Source organism: Cervus canadensis, chromosome X, assembly GCF_019320065.1.
Source record: "Cervus canadensis isolate Bull #8, Minnesota chromosome X, ASM1932006v1, whole genome shotgun sequence".
NCBI lineage: Eukaryota > Metazoa > Chordata > Mammalia > Artiodactyla > Cervidae > Cervus > Cervus canadensis.
Genome location: NC_057419.1, coordinates 129817573 through 129830798, shown reverse-complemented (window position 1 = coordinate 129830798; position 13226 = coordinate 129817573). Strand labels below are relative to the sequence as shown.

At 41.0% G+C, this 13226-nt stretch overlaps 1 protein-coding gene across 2 annotated transcripts in view; it reads left to right on the top strand.

Moving 5' to 3' along the window:
• LOC122434964 (homeobox protein ESX1-like) overlaps positions 1–13226 on the top strand; it is a 112522-nt gene that overhangs the window by 39423 nt on the left and 59873 nt on the right. The gene's annotated exons all lie outside the window — the stretch shown is intronic.

Sequence of the window (13226 nt, the reverse complement as noted above, 5' to 3'; positions counted from 1 at the left end):
GAGCTCTGCATACAGGGCCGGATTCAGCTCCCCACCTCTGGCTGCAGGCAGGCACCCTACAGCTTCTCATGTTTGCCTTTTACTTGCGCCTGTGTTGTAGATCAGGAAGAGTTTCCATCTTTCCCATCACTACCCTTCTCTCCTGCACCTCGGTTCCTTCCTTCCCCTCCCCTCCCCCTCTGTCTCTCCTCTAACTTCAGCAATCCTGTTTCTGCAGTGAGAAGTGCCAAATGAAAGCCAGGCTAGACTGAGGGTTTTATGTTTGTTCAAGAGGTAATTACAGGTGTCTTGGGGCATGGGGATATCCTGAAGGTTAAGAATAGCTTCTAACCCTGAGTCCTGTGCTTGATGTTGTACTTGATTTATCCTGTTTCTACCTGCTCCTTCATCATAATCATCACCCTCCTTTTGAAAGAAATCAAACCAGGTGTTACTGCTCAGCGTCACTCACCGACAACCTCTGTGCTGCCCTGATCCACTCACTGCATTTTCACATGTGGCCCCTCTTCTACCAGTGGGTTGGGATAGAGGAGGAGCCGGTAGACAGAGGTGGGGTTGCTGTATTAGCCAACCTGCCTTTGAGGGGCACGGGGATCTGATCAGACAGCTACTTAGGGACCTTTATCCTGGAGGACAGTAATCATTTTTGTCATTAATTGTGTTGATAAATTCTTTAAACCTCTCTTTCTTTTTTCCATGCCCCATGGCATGTGGGACCTTAGTTTCCTCCACCAGGGATTGAACCAGTGTTCCCTGCAGTGGAATCACAGAGTCTTAGCCCTTGGACTGACAAAGAAGTCCCTCAAGTATGTCATTCTTAATGACACTTTAGTGCAGGTGTGGAGAAGAGGAGGTGACATTTGTGCTCCCATCACTAATGTGCCCTTTGGAAGCTTGTATTTGGCAGGAGTAGTTCCTTACATCATGGGCAGTAACACTTTGGCATTGAAGATTTCCAATAAAACATTACAGATGAGCACATCACATTGCTTTATATTCACCACTTCAGTCACTTTCTCTTTATTTATTTATTCATGAGGATCTATGAGAAGGGAGAAGTTTATCCTCTGTTGATTCCTAGTGAGGACAGGATGGTTTCCTGTGAAAATGACATCTGTCCTGCACGTTTTTGTACCTGTGAGCATCAGTGAGCCTATGTTGGGTGTGGTATACAGGCCCTCTGCTGGGTGGTGTGGCAGATCAGCCCACACCAGTGAAAAGAAGCCACAGATTATGGAGGCGCATTGCAGAGCCCCACCATCTCCTCACTCTGGGACCCTGGGCAAGTTGGCTGACCTCTTTCTGTGCCTCAGCTGTCACATCTATAGAATGGATCTAATGATGGCACCTGCCTTATGGTGTTGTGAGGTTTAAATAAAGTAATAAAGATAAGGCCCATGGTGAGCACTCAACCAGCATCAGCTGGTGCTGGAGTGAAGGGATCAAGACTGTGGTCAGTCTGTATTCTCATCCACACTGACACTGAAGATGTCAGGTGAGGAGTTACTGGGAAGAACAGAAGAATTTATATGTTGAAAACACATAGAACAGTGCCTGCCACAGTACATAAGGGCTTGATCCATGTGAGTTATTGGTATTATTTGTATTGCTATTGCTATTATTTATATTATTACTTTCATGTTATTGATGAAAATTACTAATTCAGAGACCCTGACCTAAGTCATTAGCTTGGCGTGAGACCTGAACCTGGAAAGAGGGGATGATTAGGGATCCAATAGAGTACAGAGCTCAAACAGAAAAGACTTGAGCCAAGAGCCTAGGCTAGGAGCATGCAGGTATGTCCAGGAGATGGAGGAATTTCCAGGGATCCACAGACAGTGCATGTTGGAAGGGGATCTTGGGTATCACAGGACATAATGTTGAAAGGGAGGAAATCAAGATGTGGCAAAAAAAAAAAAAACTGTGCAAAACTGTTTTTATTCTATATGTAAGGGGGAACTAGGCTTCCGAGGTGGCTGCATGGTATAGTATCTGCCTGCCAGGCAGGAACACCGGGTCTGAACCCTGGGTTGGGAAGATCCCCTAGAGAAGGAAATGGCAACCTACTCCAGTCTTCTTGCCTGGAGAATCCCATGAACAGAGGAGCCTGACAGACTATGGTCCATGGGGACGCAAAGAGTCAGACATGACTGAGCAACTGAACAACAAGGGGGAACCAGGAGATATTTCCAGAAGCAAGTTACATAAGCCCATTCATATTTTGGGAAAGTAACACAGACTGCAGGAAGTAGGAAAGGAGAGACGGAGAAGCTACAGTTAGGCATCAAGTAGGAGTTTGTTGTTAAAGTAAGCCAAATGAGGGTCTGGTGATGGGAATGGGAAAAGGGAAGAATCAGAGAACTCAGGGATTTGGAGATAATTAGGGGGAAGAGTGTTGAATGGCTCTGAAGTTTTGAGCAAGATGGCCGGAGGGTGGTGATGTCATTATGCAATTTAGGGAACACTGCCTGTGGTGGTAAACCAACAGTGAGGGTTTTACACCTTGAATCTGAGATTCGCGTGCAACTCAATGAACTGTTAGAAACAATCCTGGCATTCAGGATAGGCGGCAGAGATAAAGGCATATATTTGCATGAACAAATCATGAAGATGAAGGGACGATGGTGGAATCCAAGAGAGAAGAGGAGATCATAAAGGGAAAAGTGAGAATTCAAGAGTGCTAAGAACTGGGCTTTGGGCGACAACTGAACCTTGAAGAGTGGGGAGAAGAAAAGTCAGCAAACCAGACAGACAAGGAGCACCTGGAGAGACAGGATAAAATCCCAAAGAGAGCAGGTCACGGAAACCAAGAGAGGAGAGCAATTCAAGAAAGGGAAAGTAGCCAACTGTGGAGAGACACACACAGAAATAAAGGAGACTGAGACCTGGGTGTGGGAAGTCCCCACGGAAGTGGAAAGTGTTTTGTAAGGCAGGAGTCTCATTCAAGGGATTGTAGAGAAAATGAGAGGAAGAAAAATAAGTTGGCAAGAAAAGTAGAGTACAGTTTAAAAGAGTTTGACATAAAAAAGAAAGGAAGGAGGCTTTTCTGGTGATTCAGGAGTTAAGAATCTGCCTTGCAGGGCTTCCCGGGTGTCTCAGTGGTAAAGAATCCGCCTGCCACTGCAGGAGACACGGGTTCGATCCCTGGTACAGGAAGATCCCACACGCCATGGAGCAGCTAAGCTCCTGTGCCACAACTATTGAGCTTGTGTTCTAAATCCTAGGAAGCACAACTACTGAGCCCACGAGCTGCAACTATTGAAGCGCAAGCACCCTAGAGCCCGTGCTCCACAGCGAGAGAGGCCACTGCAGTGAGAAGCCCATGCAGGACAACTAGAGGGTAGCCCCCACTTACCACAACCAGAGAAAGTTCGCACGCAGCAACAAAGACCCAGTGCAGTCAAAAATAAATAAATAAATATTTTTTAAAAAGAAAGCAAGGGTGGGACTTCTCTGGTGGTTCAATGGCTAAGACTCTGTACTCAATACGCAGGACCTGGGTTCAATGCCTGGTCAGGGAACTAAGATCCCACATGTCACAACAAAGACCCAGTACAGCAAAATAAAGAAATAAAATAGTTAAAAAGAAATAATCTACAATTAACACTAAAAAGAGAAAGCAAGGGTACTAGAGCCTTAGTTAATTGTCATGTACATATCTCTTTATTTTTTTGAGAAATCAAAAATTCTTTGGTCAGCCACAGCAATCAAACCACCATGGTATTGGAACAAAAACAGACATAGAGGTCAAAGGAACAGAATAGGGACCCCCAAAATAAACCCACACTCCTACTGTCAATTAATCCATGCCAAAAGCGGCAAAACTTCATTTTCAGTAAGTGGTGCTGGGAAACTGGATGCTACACGTAAAAGAGTGAAGTTAGCACATTTCTTCATACCATACACAAAAAGTAAACTCAAAATGGTTTAAAATCTTAAATGTAAAAAAAAAAAATACACTGTTCAACTCCTAGAAATAAATATAGGCGAAACATTCTGTGACATAAATCATAGTAACATTTTCTTAGATCAATCACCCAAGGCAAAAGAAACATCAATCAAAGCAAAAGTAAACAAATGGGACCTAATCAAACTGAAAAGCTTATTATGCACAGCAAAGGAAAGCATCAACAAAACTAAAAGACAACCTACTGAATAGGAGAAAATATTTTCAAAGGATGCAACTGCTGCAGCTGCTGCTAAGTCGTGTCAGTCATGTCCAACTCTGTGCGACCCCATAGACGGCAGCCCACCAGGCTCCCCCATCCCTGGGATTCTCCAGGCAAGAACACTGGAGTGGGTTGCCATTTCCTTCTCCAATGCATGAAAGTTAAAAGTGAAAATGAAGTCGCTCAGTCGTGTCCGATTCTTAGCGACCCCATGGACCGCAGCCTACCAGGCTCCTCCATCAATGGGATTGTCCAGGCAAGAGTACTGGAGTGGGGTGCCGTTGTCTTCTCCGAGGATGCAACTGAGAAAGGGTTAATATCCAGAATATAGGGAATCGCCTGGCAGTCCAGTGGTTAGCACTCCTCACTCACTGCTGAGGGCCCGAGCTCAATCCCTAATTTGGAACTAAGATCCCACAAGCCAAGCAGCATGGCCCCAAAAACACTGTAAAAAATTTAAAGATTAAATTGAAAAAGTAAACCTAAGTAATCTAAACTACACAAACAGTTCATAGTGACTCAATGCAGAAAAGATAAACAACCTAATTAAAAAATGGGCAGAAGACCTAAATAGACATGCTGTAAAGCAGACATATAGATGGCCAAGAGGCACATGAAAAGATGACCAACATGGCTAATCATCAGAGAAATGCAAATCAAAACCACAATGAGGTAACCCCTCACACAGGTCAGAATGCCTATCATCAAAAAATTTACAAATAAATGGTAGACAGGGTGTGGAGAAAAATAAACCCTCCTTCACTGTTGGTGGGAGTGTAAATTGGTGCAGGCACTATGGAAAATGGTATGCAGGTTCTTCAAAAAACTATAAATAGAATTACCATTTGATCCAGCAATTCCATTCCTGGATCCAGAAAAAAAATGAAAACTCTAGTTTGAAAAGACACAGGCACCATAATGTTCATAGCAGTGCTATTTACAACAGCCAAGGCATGGAAACAACACAAGTGCCCATCAGGAGACGACTGGCTTAAAACAATCTGAGATACACACATAGACACACACACACACAAACACAAACACACACAAACACACAATTGGCTTCCCTGGTGACTCAGTGGTAACGAATCCACCTGCCAAGCAGGAGACTCAGGTTCGATCCCTGGATCAGGAAGATCCCCTGGAGAAGGAATTGGCCATCTACTCCAGTATTCTTGCCTGAAGAATTCCATGGACAGAGGAGCCTGGTGGGCTACGGACCATGGGATTGCAAAGAGTCAGACACAACTGAGCAACTAAACAACACAACAAAACACAGTTGTAGTGTTTGATCAGAGAAGCAGAGTGAAAGGCCAAGAGGGATATATTATAGAGACTAGATCTCATGCATTGGTGGGAGCTGAGATGAAGTCTATGAAAGGCTATTGCCTTCACCTTTTAGGGTGGCCTGAAGTCACTGAAGATATCCAAGGCTAACAGCTGGGCAGACAGGTGCATATGAAGTGGGGGAGAGCAAAGACCAAGTGGAAGCTGCAAGGATTCCCTTGAACCCACAAGGACAAACTAAAACCCATGAAGGCGTAAAATCCTGTGAACCATACATCTGCCTCTGACCGTCTCCAGTCTAGAGAAGGAACTGGCATCCTTTGCCACAGCGTTGTGCATGCACATGGCCCAGGGTCTGGAGCTGTTGTAGGAGATCACCCTGTGGGCTGGAGTTGCTGCGGCGCCCTGCTGGCCCACGGCAACAAGGGGTGTCAGCGAGTCGGTGCCAGTGCATACAAGTGGCAATCACACCTGCTCGTACACCCAACTTCAGAACACAATGGCTGGGGCTTCACTCCCACCTGACAAATCTTGCCCCAGCTTTTCTTGCGGCCAACCTTCACTCAGGAAGGGAAGGCAAACTCAGGAAACGAAGCTCGAGCCTAGCTAAACTGACAAACCCACGGCAACAAGCAGAGACAGACACCACAGGAGACTGGACCTGGTCATTACCGGAGGAAAGGACGACACAGCATGGCAAATGACACACGCGGGGCCATTCCGGGCCTCAGTTAGACAAGGATGTCCCAGCATTTGGTGCTCAGATTCCACAAAAGCTGTGTCCACAAAGGACTCATGTAACCACCACATTTATGCCACCCATCCTGTTGAGTGTCTCTGTCCACAATGCTCGGTGGAGCAGAAGAGGAAGCTACCGTAAGTAAGCGTGGAGTTACTGGCAGCATTTCAGAAAACTGGTCACCATGACTTTTGGTCACTGACCACTGACTTCTGAGCTAGGCCATCAACCTCTGGACATTCCACCAGCTTCTCAAAGAGGGTGAGTGTTCCTAGGGAGCTATCTGAAAAAAAATGAAAGACTCATTTGGAAAGATACATGCACCACGGCATCCATTGCAGTACTATTTACAATAACCAAGATATGGAAGCTACCCAAGTGTCCATCAACAGAGGAATGCATAAAGAAGATGTGGTGTATATATATAGACACACACACAATGGAATACTGCTGCTGCTGCTGCTAAGTCGCTTCAGTCGTGTCCGACTCCGTGCGACCCCATAGACGGCAGCCCACCAGGGCTCCCCTGTCCCTGGGATTCTCCCTGGCAAGTGTTCCCTGGCAAGAACACTGCTCAACCATAAAATGAAGGAAATTCTGTCATTTGCAACAACATGGATGGACGTGGAGAGTATTATGCTTAGTGAAATAAGTCAGAGAAAGACAAACACTCTATGATATCACTTGTATGTGGAACCTAAAAAATAAAACAAGCTAGTGACTATGACCCAAGAAAAGAAACTAAACTCACCGATATAGAGAACAAAGTAGTGGTTACCAGTGGGGAGACAAGCTGGGGAAGGACAGGATAGGAGTAAGGGATTGATAGGTACAAACTACTTTGTATAAAATAAAGAAGCTACAAGGACATATTGTGCAGTACATGGAATACAGCAATATTTCATAATAAATGGGTATATGGAATATATATAAATGGAGTATAACTTTTAAAAATTGTGAATCACTATGTTGTATCCCTGAACGTACATAATATTGCACATCAACTATAACTCAATTAAAAATATGTAAATACAAAGAAACAAAATCAACCAATAAAACAGAGTGACTGTTTCCTTATTTTTTTATGACACTTAGACAAATAAGGGTGACACTGTATAGGCTTTGGTCAGAACAGTGACTAGTTTCCAAAGCTTCAGGTGGGAATATGAACTGAAATCTGTCCCAGTGTGACTCTTGGATATCTTCCCAGATTAAAAAGCAAAGTTTGAGAGGCAACAACTTCTGATTCTGTGCTCTCTCCCACATCTATTAAGAATAAGAAGTAGTGGGCACGTGAATACAAGAGAAAATCAGAGAACAGCCTGAAGATACGGGGAAGTTGCAAAGATGATAGCACAGATATTCTGCTGATTTTATGGGATAAGATGAGCTTGGAGCATTTTCCAAAGGAGGAAGAATCGGAAGTGGCTTTACTCATCACAAAATAGTTGATCTTTACATAAGAACATCCAACCAAAAGTTTTGCTTTCCTGGTTTGACTGGCAGAAAGCTATATAAGCAGAGCATGGTAAATAGCTCCATAGCCCATACTTCATTTAAACTTATTACTTATCCTCTGGATAAACAAAAGTTAGAAATAGAAAATATTAATTCAGCTTCTAAAGTTTTACACCTAAGAATTTCCTCAGGAAATTCTGATTACTCTCTTTTAAAGAGTAACAGAAACTATGGGAGTTATTTTGAAGAACCAGTTTTTTTCAGGGGTCATGGGGGTAATAACAATAGTAACAACAATAATGGCTAATAGTGATTTAGGACTTACTATGTGCGAGGCACTAACCAATTATTTTACATGCATTATCTCATCTAATCCTCCCCCATACCTGTAAACAATCAGTAGGCTGATTGCTTCCACTTAAATATGAGAAAATTGGAGCCTAGAAAGGTTGTGATTTGTGTAAAGACACACAGTAAGCTCCAGAGCCAGATTCCAAACCCAGTTGCCCTACGTTCCTACAAAAATTCACACTGGGGACTTTCCTGGTGGCCCAGTGGCTAAGATTCCGAGCTCCCAGTGCAGGGGGCCTGGGTGCAATCCCTGATCAGGAAACTAGACCCCACAGGCCACACCTAAGAGTTCACATGCAGCAACTAAGACCCAGCGCAGCCAAATAAATTAATTAAAATAGTCTTTAAAATTTACATTTAAAAAAAATTCACACTGATCAAGGGGTAGACATTACTTTGTCAAAAGATGTATAAACAGGAATGTTGAGTGCAGCATCTTTTTTTTTTTTCTATATTTCGTGTTTCATGTATTATTGTAGGCACATATTTCCTTTACTTTTAGCTGGAAGTTACATGCCCCCAAGTGACTGAGTATGAAGTAGTCAACCATAGTTTCAAGTGTGATACAATTTTGAGGAAACCAAATCTCTGTTACATAATTCAACAGCCACCCCAAAGGGAAGTCAAATCACAGAATGGACCATAACACAACAAAATGTAATTAAGTACCTGAGATTTTGCTGCAAGAATCTTAAAATACAAGACTGTCCTCTTTAGGGCAAAATGCGCTTATATTAACATAATCCTTTCATGCCCTGTTCTTTATTTGCTGGGGCATACTTATTAGATGACTAAGATGTTCCAAAATGGCTAAATAATACAATTTTACTTTTTAAAAATCTACTATAGGTAGATATTTTATCACACTTGATTTAATTTAAATTGCTGACCTTTCAATTATTCAGTAACTTTTAATCAAGGAAAAATTTTAAATGAAGTATCAAGTAATATTTGCAATTAAAGTTTTTCACTGTATGGAAAATTTAAGATAGTTATTATCTGTCATCTGAATAATCATATTCTAATGATTAGCATAATATATTTAACAGAAGAACCGAGATAATTTACCAAGCTCCTGGATAGCCATTTCATAGCTTAATAACTCAGTAGTCTATTTGTAGCATATCTGTATAATTCATAAAAGTGGCCCATAAAATAATTTTAAATCATTTAAAAATCTGACCTGCTATCCCAAAGATTTATTTTATAAATCCACATCTAAAAATAATCTATATTTCTCCTTTCTACGACATCAACTTATCTCACCCAGCAGATATCTAACATTTATCCACAATTAAGTGAAATGCGAAATAGCTATTATTTGAAAATACTTAAATTCTAACAGTACTGCTGTTTCTTGACTTTGCAGTGTTTCTCACTGACTGTATTTGAGGTTACTGGGATGATTATGCATTTAAATAGAGAAAATAAAAATTAAATGACATCAATGTTTACAATGCATGACACAATTAATTTTTAAAAACCCCATGGCAAAAGGAAAAGCTTTACACGTCTGGATGCCAAATCAATGGCTACTGCTGACGGGGGACCTTTTTCACAGGGAGAACCCACAGGATAATGTGTCTCAGCTGTACACAGTATGGTCTAAGTCAAATGTTAATGACTGATTTGTTTTAAATCTATTTTGGAGTTTCAATGGATAAAATTTTTTTAAAGTTACATTCATTAAAACTTTCATAAATTACATTCAGTAAAATTTTCTCAAAGAGAGAAACATTGCATATTTTAGATGAGATTTGGACATACTTGTGCATTATAAGCCTATTGCTGAACTTAAGTAGCTTAAATAGGACTCTGCATCTATTCTAGTTATCAAATTTTTAAAAACAGACACCTTTACTCACTAATGTCACATTATTCTTGGCTTTTGTTGCACAAGTAACAAAAGAAAAGAAAGAAATGAAGAAAAAAAGGGAAAGGAAAATAGAAAATGAAGGAAGGCAACAGGAAGAAAGGAAACAAAAATGGCGCACTTACAATTTTTGTGTTGTGGGGTCGCCAAGAGTCAGACACGACTTGGTGGCCCAGTGGCTAAGATTCTGAGTTCCCAGTGCAGGGGGCCTGGGTTCAATCGCTGATCAGGGAACTAGATCCCACAGGCCACACCTAAGAGTTCACATGCAGCAACTAAGACCCACCGCAGCCAAATAAATTAATTAAAATAGTCTTTAAAATTTACATTTAAAAAAAATTCACACTGATCAAGGGGTAGGCATTACTTTGTCAAAAGATGTATAAACAGGAATGTTGAGTGCAGTATCTTTTAAAAGAGTTTAACATTTGAAGAAAGCTTGCTTATCATAAGGAACTGATTAAATTAATGAAGGTCTCTCCATCCAACAGGTTTATGCATCTGGTAGGAACTATACGGCAAAGAAGTATGGATAATATGATCCAATTTTAGTTGAGACAGCATTTTACCAGTATTTACATATACGAAAACATCTGGAAAATTATACAGAAGAATACAACAATCATTTTGAAGTGGTAGGATGCAAGGTGAATGAAAACCTGAACTTCCAACTTGCCCTACAACAATTACCTAATAAAGAATAGAATAAAATTTTTAAACATCACACTACTCCCTTTCCCTGAGAGATACTGCTTCCAGCTTGAGCTCCAGGCTGGAAACCGACTGCACTCAGGTGCTCTGTCATTATCCTCTCTGGGCTTCCTATTCCACATATGTAATAACAAGAAGGTGGTTTAATTTCAAAAATTCCTTCCAGCTCTAACATTCTTTGAGTTGGTCAATTTCATTGCTAAGGAAGTTCTTTACAAAAAAAGAAACATACAAAAAGGCTGTGTGGGAATTTAATGTCCATAAAAGGTCTTATCACACCTTACTTGTTGTCCTGGGCATATGAAGTTGTTGTTTCCATTATTCCCTTCCCATCAGTCCTTGGTAAAGGGAATGTTAATGCATTTCCCGAAAATGTGTTAAATCACTCTAGAAAAATAAGCCTTTTCCCAGAAAAACCACTTTTTAAATTAATTTTTAAGGGCATACAGTTGATTTACAATGTCAGGCTAGTTTCAGCTGTATAGCAAAGTGAATCAGTTGGACATATACACTCTTCTTTATTGAAAAATATTTTCTGCAAACACTTTTATTTAAAATTGTTTTATTTTATTTTATTTTTGTGGATTTCCCATACATTGACATGAATCAGCCATGGATTTACATGTGTTCCCCATCCCGATCCCCACTCCCGCCTCCCTCTCCACCCCATCCCTCTGGGTCTTCCCAGTGCACCAGCCCTGAGCACCCGTCTCCTGCATCCAACCTGGGCTGGTGATCTGTTTCACCCTTGACAGTATCCTTGTTTCCATGCTGTTCTCTCTGAACATCCCACCCTCGCCTTCTCCCTCGGAGTCTAAAAGTCTGTTCTGTACATCTGTGTCTCTTTTTCTGTTTTGTATATAGTGTTATCGTTACCATCTTTTTAAATTCCATATTTAAAATTTCCAGGGTATTATTACCATCTTTCTAAAGTAATTAGCCTTCAACTCATAAAAATAAATGAAAAAGAAAAGAGAAAAATAAAAATAATAAAAGTTAAAAAAAATTTAAAAATTCCATATATATGCATTCGTACACTGTATTGGTCTTTATATTTCTGGCTTACTTCACTCTGTATAATGAGCTCCAGTTTCATGCATCTCATTAGAACTGATTCAGATGAATTCCTTTTAATGGCTGAGTAATATTCCATGGTGTATATGCACCACAGCTTCCTTATCCATTCGTCTGCTGATGGGCATCTAGGTTGCTTCCCTGTCCTGGCTATTATAAACAGTGCTGTGATGAACATTGGGGTACACGTATCTCTTTCAGATCTAGTTTCCTTGGTGTGTATGCCCTCTGCAAATACTTTGAAAACACTTACTTTATTCCAGATAAGGTGTTTCTTTTTTATTTTCTCTTGTTGACTTAATTTTTTTTTTAATTTTGAAAACGACCCAATCAAAAAATGGGCCAAAGAACTAAACAATCATTTCTCCAAAGAAGACATACAGATGGCTAACAAACACATGAAAACATGCTCAATTAACTCATTATCAGAGAAATGCAAATCAAAACCACCATGCGGTGCCATCCCATACCAGTCAGAATGGCTGCTATCAAAAAGTCTACAAACAATAAATGCTGGAGAGGGTGTGGAGTAAAGGGAACCCTCTTACACTGTTGGTGGGAATGCAAACTGGTACAGCCACTATGGCGAACACTGTGGAGATTCCTTAAGAAACTGGAAATAGAACTGCCATGTGACCCAGCAACCCCACTGCTGGGCACACACACAGATGAAACCAGAATTGAAAGAGACACATGTACCCCAGTGTTCATCACAGCACTGTTTACAATAGCCAGGACATGGAAGCAACCTAGACGTCCATCAGCAGACGAATGGAAAGAAAGCTGTGGTACATATACACAATGCAATATTACTCAGCTATTAAAAAGAACTCATTTGAATCAGTTCTAATGAGGTGGATGAAACTGGAGCCCATTGTACAGAGGCCTATTGTTCAGAGCCTATTGTAAGTCAGAAAGAAAAACACCAATACAGTATATTAACACATATATGTGGAATTTAGAAAGATGGAAACGATGACCCTATATGCGAGACAGCAAAAGAGACACAGATGTAAAGAACAGACTTTTGGACTCTGTGAGAGAAGGCGAGGGTGGGATGATTTGAGAGAATAGCATTGAACCATGTATATTACCATATGTGAAACAGATCGCCAGTCCAGGTTCGATGCATGAGACAGAGTGCTCAGGGCTGGTGCACTGGGATGACCCTGCGGGACGGGATGGGGAGGGAGGTGGGAGGGAAGGTCAGGATGGGGAACACATGTACACCCATGGCTGATTCATGTCAATGGATGGCAAAAAACACTGCAATATTGTAAAGTAATTAGCCTCCAATTAAAATAGATAAATAAAAAATAAAAATAAGTTAAAATAATAAAAAATAAAATTAAATTAAAAATATTATTTAAAATAATAATAAAACATTTTAAATTTTGTTTTGGGGTATAGCGGATTAACAATGTTGTGGTAATTTCAGGTGAACAGCCGAAGGGCTTCAGCCATACCTACACATGTGTCCATTCTCCTCCAAACTGCCCTCCCATCCAGGCTACCACATGACATTCAGCAGTATCCACTCTTTTTTAAGATTCGTTCCCCAATA